The sequence below is a fragment of the Meles meles genome, chromosome 17 (genome assembly GCF_922984935.1).
Source record: "Meles meles chromosome 17, mMelMel3.1 paternal haplotype, whole genome shotgun sequence".
Lineage (NCBI taxonomy): Eukaryota > Metazoa > Chordata > Mammalia > Carnivora > Mustelidae > Meles > Meles meles.
This window is the reverse complement of record NC_060082.1, coordinates 1721292-1727791: the sequence shown is the minus strand read 5'-3', so window position 1 is coordinate 1727791 and position 6500 is coordinate 1721292.

Sequence of the window (6500 nt, the reverse complement as noted above, 5' to 3'; positions counted from 1 at the left end):
TCTTATTCTATTCTATTTGTTTAAAGATTCCATTTTGCGGGTATTTCGGTGGTTCAGTCAGTTAAGCATCTGCCTTCGGCTCAGGTCTGGATCTTGGGGTCCTGGAATCGAGCCCCGCGTAGGGCTCCCTGCTCAGTGGGGGGTCTGCTTCTCCTTCTCCCTCTGCCCTTCCACCACCCCACCCCCCGGCTTGTGCGCGCGCGCTCTCTCTCAAATAAAGAAATTAAATCGTTTTTAAAAAATAAAACATTAAAAAAAGATTTTATTTTTCAGTAATCTCTACACTCAAAGTGGGGCTTGAACTCATTACCGGAGATCAAGAGTCGCACATTCTACCAGCTGAGTCGGGTGGGCGCCCCATGGGCTGCGTTTTCAAGGAAAGAAAACAAAGTACAAAGGGTCCAAGGTCATAGTAAATGGTGGCGCTGGAATTCAAACCCCTTGGAAGCCAGACACCTGGCTACCAAACCCACCCCAACCTTGACCCCGTAGCTGTCCACCCCAAAGCTGCAGAGGAGCCGGGTGGGGGTGGGGGTGGGCCCAGCCCAGATCCTACATCTCCTCTGGGCAGAGAAACCAGCCAGCCCCCCAGAGCGGGGAAACTGAAGTCAGAGAAGCCACAGAACAGAGGAGAGGCCTGGAGGCTCCTGGCCCTAGGCTCACAGGAGCAGAAGGGGCTGGGCACGGGGCGACTTCCCCAGGGGGCCGTCTGCCCCCCTCCCTCCCAGAAGGGGAGCCCAGACCAACCCCGGCTGAGGTGTCACCCTCCCTGTGCTAAGCGATGCAGCCTCCTAATTGCTGATCACAAGGAGGCAATTAAGTCCAATTAGGGAGGGAGAGCTAATTAGTGCTCAGCTTCCCACAGCCTCTGGGCACCCCCGGGGGTCTGCAGCGACCTGCTGTCCACCCCCCACCCCCAGGGCAGGGGACAGCTGTTCTTGCCGAGGGCAGCAGAAATTCATACCCTTCCTTGTTCTCCCCGGGGGGTCAAGGGTCAGCACTGGGCTTCTCCCAGACTCTCCACTGCAGGGCAGCTATCTCCCGGCCCCACAGGACATGACTTGCCTTCCCTGGCAGCCAAGAACATTCACGTCACCCAGTAATTCATAAGTACTTGCCTGCCCTCTCGTCTATCCTCCCCGCAACCCTGGAGGTAGGCTAGCCCTGGGGCTCAGAGAGGGTAAGAGACCTGCCCGAGACCACATAGTCCTTGGTGACCCCAGACGTGGACACCCCTGCCAAGCGCTGCCAAACGGGGTCTTTCCGAAGATCTCCCCTCCGCGGTTCCTGAGGTCACGTGGTAGGAGGGCCTTGACCCCTCACTCCCTTATCCCAGCTCGTCTGCCCTCTCCCCTTCATTCATCCACCTGACACGGGTTCTGAGAACCCAGGGCCAAATTCAAGAATATTTTTCCTGGGATCACAGAATGTAGAGTCAGGAGTTAGGGGGACCTAGTTTTCTCTTCTACTAGTTCACTGTGACCTTGGAAAACTCGCTCTTCTTCTAGGGGCTTCCGTTTTCTTTGTGCAAGACCAGGAGGCCTGGATTGGAAGGGTCCCGAGGCGCCTGCCACCTCTGTCTCTTCCGCGGCCGGGGCCAAGATGGGGAAGGGCTGGGTTTCCCGCTTGCGTGCCATCGCCAAGGGCCCGGGGGTGGCAGGGGAGACCTCTTTCATACTGAATTTGGGGGCCCCCATGGCTTATCAAGAACGAAACTGTCCCGCCAGCAGCAGAGAGATGGGAACTCCCTGGCTCTAGCGGGGCGAGGTGGGGAATGGGGGGAGGCACAGACGACGCCTCCCGTCCCCCCACTCTCTCCCCTGCCCCCAGCACCAGGCGACAGGGAAAGTGATGCGGGATGCTGGCTGCACCGGACTTGGGGACGGCTTTCTTGGGCTCCGCGGAGGGGAGGGAGGCGAGGCGGATGGGGCCTCCCGTCTCGTCCCGGGCCTGGCCACACCCCAGCTCGCACGCCCCCGCCGTCTGGGTCTTCACCAGCAAGGCCGAGTCCGCAGGCCCGGGTTCCAGTCCTGGCTCTGCCACTCCCGTCCTGCCCCCTGTCCCGGCCAGGGGGACGGCTTCCCCGTCTGAAAATGGGGTCTGGGCTCCCCACCGCGCGCCCCGCACAGTCCAGGCCCGGCCGGGGAGCGCGAGCCGAGCGCGGGCAGGAGCACCAGGCGCGGCCGCAGACCCAGGCCTTCCGCAACCGCCGCGCCTTCCTGTGGTGAATCACTGCCCCGGCCTGCGACCCAGGAGTCCCCGCTGGCCGCAAACGCCGCGTCGCCATGGAAACCGGGCCTCGCGCCGCCCCCGGCGGATTCTCCACGTGGCCCCCGCGCAGCCCCCGCGGGGCCCGGGCCTCGGCCCCGACTCACTGTCCGGCTCCCGCTTCGCGCCTCCGCGCCAGGCTCTGCGCCCCGCGCCCCGCAGCCCTCACGCCCTCCGCGCCCCGTTAGCCCTGCGGAAACCCCAGTCCCCGCGCCCGGCCGGGACCGGCCCCTCCCGCCCGTGGCGGACTCCTGCGGGGCAGGGAGGTGGCCGGGGGCCGAGCCCCGCGGGCGCAGACGCCACCTGCCGGCCGCGCAGCGGGTGGGCGGGTCCGGGCCCCGAGGGGGGCGGGGCAGGTCCTCCCAGGGCGGCCAGTGCCCGCCCCTTCGTCCACTCCTCTGTGTTCTGCACCTGCGCCCCAAAGAAAGGGTTGGGGCCGTCGAGGAACAAGCAGTGAAATTTTGAGCGGCCAGGGCGGGGGCATGCTGCGGGGGGGCATGCTGGGGGGGGCAGCTCGGGGTGCCCGAGGGAAGAGAACCAGCGCCCCGGCCCGCCCGCAGCTCCACAGCGGGTCTCCTGGAGGACGGGATGACGCAGGTGGGCCCGAACATTTATTAAGCACTTGCTGTGTGCGCTGAGGCCTGAGAGTTTACACACCTCTTCCCACGGATCACACAACAATCCCGACAGGTAACCGCAGCTATTACCTTCAGTTTATAGTTGGGGAAACAGGTTCAGAGAGAGAAGGCACTTGCCCAGGGCCCGCAGGTGGCGAAGGCAGCCCCACCGACCGCCCGCCCACCCGGGCCGGAGGACAGCCACGCCCGGCTTCCGCGGCAACAGCTGGGCAGAAGTGTGGGACCTCGGAGGAGACTGGAATGCTGGAGGAGAGCCGGACAAGGAGCAGCTGGGAACGGTGGGGCTGGCAGGGTCGGAGGTCAGAGGTCACGCAAGAGGAAAAAAGAAGCCTGGACCGGTCAGTGTGGGCGGGAAGGTGGGGAGGGCAGTGCAGGCTGCTGGGGGGACCCTGGTCCGGAGGGGTCTGCGAAGGCGGAGGGGAGAGCCCGGAAGTGGCCCTGCATATGGCAAGAAGGGCCCCAAGCAGCCAGGTGTCACTGTCCACACCTTGGGGCTGGACACAAGAGGTGACCGGGGGTTGCTGGGGATGCGATGAGAGTGGGGAGCAGCCCCAGCGCCCCCCCCCCCCCCGCCCGGCTCCTGACAGGGGCCCTTGTGCAAGTGCGCCGGAGCCGGCCAGTGCGGTGGAGGCGGACCCACGCCCGTCCGCCCGCGGTGCTGATGCCGAGTGGCAGGTGACCCCCCCCAGCCCACTGTCCACACCAAAACCAGCCACGGCCAGGGAATGTAGGCCATGGCAACCGGCCATTGTTGCAGACCAGGGCTCTTTAACCTGAACGAGCACGTCATCGTTCTACGCTCTCCTGCCCCCACTGTCCAGAAAGGGAAACTGAGGCCCAACAAGAAGAGGTTGACTTCTTCAGTATCATGTTCTTCCTTTTATTCACTCAGTCATTCACTCAACAAACCTTGACCATGGGCACCCCCGCATGAGGTTTGGACAGACAATCCTCGCGTGGGGGTTCAGTCTCTGTGGCCTCCTGAACACGGAAACGGGCTCTGACCGAGCTCCACGCTAACCGAGTGCTAGAGGAGGGGCCCGCCGACGTGCTCAGCGTGGTCAGGGCGGCATCCTGGAGGACGTGACTCCTGAACTCAGCTCTGAAGGACAGGTCAGGGAGACAGGGCTCCGGGCCTTTCCCTGTCAGGAAAGAGTGGCATAAGGAGCGGACAGGGCCCGGCAGGAGCACAGGACTCAGGGACGCTTGGCACTCTCGTGGCCTGCTCCATGAGAGTGACGGAGGGGGTTATGAACGAGCGCGCCCACTTCCCAAATAGCCGATACTGACCGGGCACCTGCTGCGTGCTGGGCACTGGGCCTGGACCTGGGAAAGAGGACCGGGCTAGATCCCGTTCCTGGGCTCAAAGAGCGCCCAGTGGACGGGGGAGACGTAAAGAGACGGTTATAGTCCAGGGTAGTGAAGGGTAAGGGAGATTTCCCGGGGAAACTGACATAGAGGGGACCTGGGAGATGAACCAGGGGAGGGTCAGGGAACCCCTGATGGGCCAGCGCAGGGCACAGCTGGGCGCTGAGCAGGACAGAGTGTGCTCCAAGCCCTGAAGGAAGGCCGGTGTGGCCGGAGCGGAGAAGGGGATGGAGGACAGAGTCCACAGAACCGAAGGGCATTCTAAACCACACGGAGGAGTCTGGTCTCCAATCTAATGGCCCCGGGGAGCTAATGCAGGGTTTTAAGAAGGGAGTTTCATGGGCCTGTTGGTTTTGGAAATGACCTCTCTGGCCACGGTGTGGAATGGAGCTGGGGGGAAGGAGGTGTGAAGGCGGCTGGGATGAGCCTGCAAGCTTCATCGGGAGGGGGCAACAGGGACGGCGAGCCCATAGGTTTGGGAAGTGTCCAGAGGTGTAGCTGGGAGGTCTGGCTGATGGGCTGGATGGGAGGAAGTTATGGAAAGGCAGGAATCATACCGACTCCTGTTCCTGGCTTGAACCACCAGGTGGGCGGTGATCCAGTGATCCGTCTCCCGGAAGCAGGGAGCTGGGGGAGGGGCAGGTCCGGACTACGGAGGCAGACCCCGTCCTCCCTCCCCGAACTCCTGTTTCCCCCACGGGGGCTGCTGGAGGAAAGCCTGCAGGACGGGGGACAGAGGAAGGGGATGGGGACGGAGGGGGCAGGAGCAAAAGGAACAAGCAGCCATCTCACACCTTTCTACCCCATATCCGGCTTTAGTGGTCTTCATAGCGACCGCCACTACCAGAGACGACACGATGACCTTGTCTACTGTCTGTGTCCGCTCCCGCCCAGAATGCCAGCTCCCCAGGAGTCCCGTAGGCCGTGTGTCCAGTGCCTGGCACCGTGCCCGACCCAGCGAGCGCTCAGCATCCATCCACGGGATTAAAAACCATGACCTCCTTACTGGGTACCTATGACTCTCGTCACCCCCCCTTCAGACCCAGGTCAGTTGGAGTCCAGTGTCCGTTTCCTCAGCCTGTCCCCTGAACAGTGTGTCCCAGGGACTCAGGAGGGCAGTTTTAAGCAGCTGGAGGGGGCTTGGGACGACCAGAGCAGCTGATGTGGCCATGGGCCTGCCCAGCCTCTGCACCTGGGTTTTCACCTGGCGTCGGGAACAGACTGGTCTCCCGTGTGGGGGGTGTCCCGCCCGCCAAGGGCAAGGTGGAAGCTCCGGGTGACCCCTGAGGAGGCAGGGTTGGGCACGGAGCCCTGGCAGGCAGGGAAGAAACATCTGGGCCCTAACGTCCAGCCCAGGCTGGAACGGCTCCCAGCTGTCGGCCTGCAGCGCCACCTCGTGGTCGAGGCTCACAGACGCTCGTCCTCCACCTGTGATCCACGCCAGGGGGCCACCTGCCCCACCAGCAGGCTTCCCTGGGCACCTGTGGCACCAGACGCCAGCCGTCCCTCCAGCCCTCTCCCTTCACAGTGACCTCACTCATGTTTCAGGGACTCCAGATCCACTCGGTCCAGGAAGCCTCTCCAAACTGCGCCAGGTTCAGTGGTCACTCCCTGCCTCCAGGCACTCAGCTGTCACTGTTTTCCCTCCAGGGTCCCAAGCTCTGCAGTCAGAAAGATCTAGCACCCAACGCCGGAGGGCACTTACCAGCGGAGTGACCTGAGCTAGTTATGTGGCCTCTCTGAGCCATCGGTCCCTGATGTGGAGCAGGGCGGCATGTCTAGTCTCATGGAGCTGCGAAGAGGATGAAGCGAGATCAAGCGTGTAAAGGCCAAGACGACAGCCTGGCCGGCAACAGGCGCTCAGGAAACGGCAAGTCGCTTCCCACCCCTCCCTCTGACTTCCTCTTCCCTTTCCTAAAAAAGACGGCACGATGGAACAGAAAGCACAAGAGAGTCACAGGGCCTGGGTTCTCCTCTGTAAAATGAGGCCATTAGGGGCGCCTGGGAGGCTCGGTCAGTTGAGCGTCTGCCTTCGGCTCCGGTCATGCTCATGGTCCCAGGGTCCTGGGATCGAGCCCCACATCAGGCTCCCTGCTTCTCGCTCTCCCTCCGCTCCTCTCCTGGCTCATGCTCTCTCTCTCTCTCTAGCTCAACTCTCTCAAATAAAAATCTCTTAAAAATATATTAAATTAGGGGCGCCTGGGTGGCTCAGTGGGTTAAGCCGCT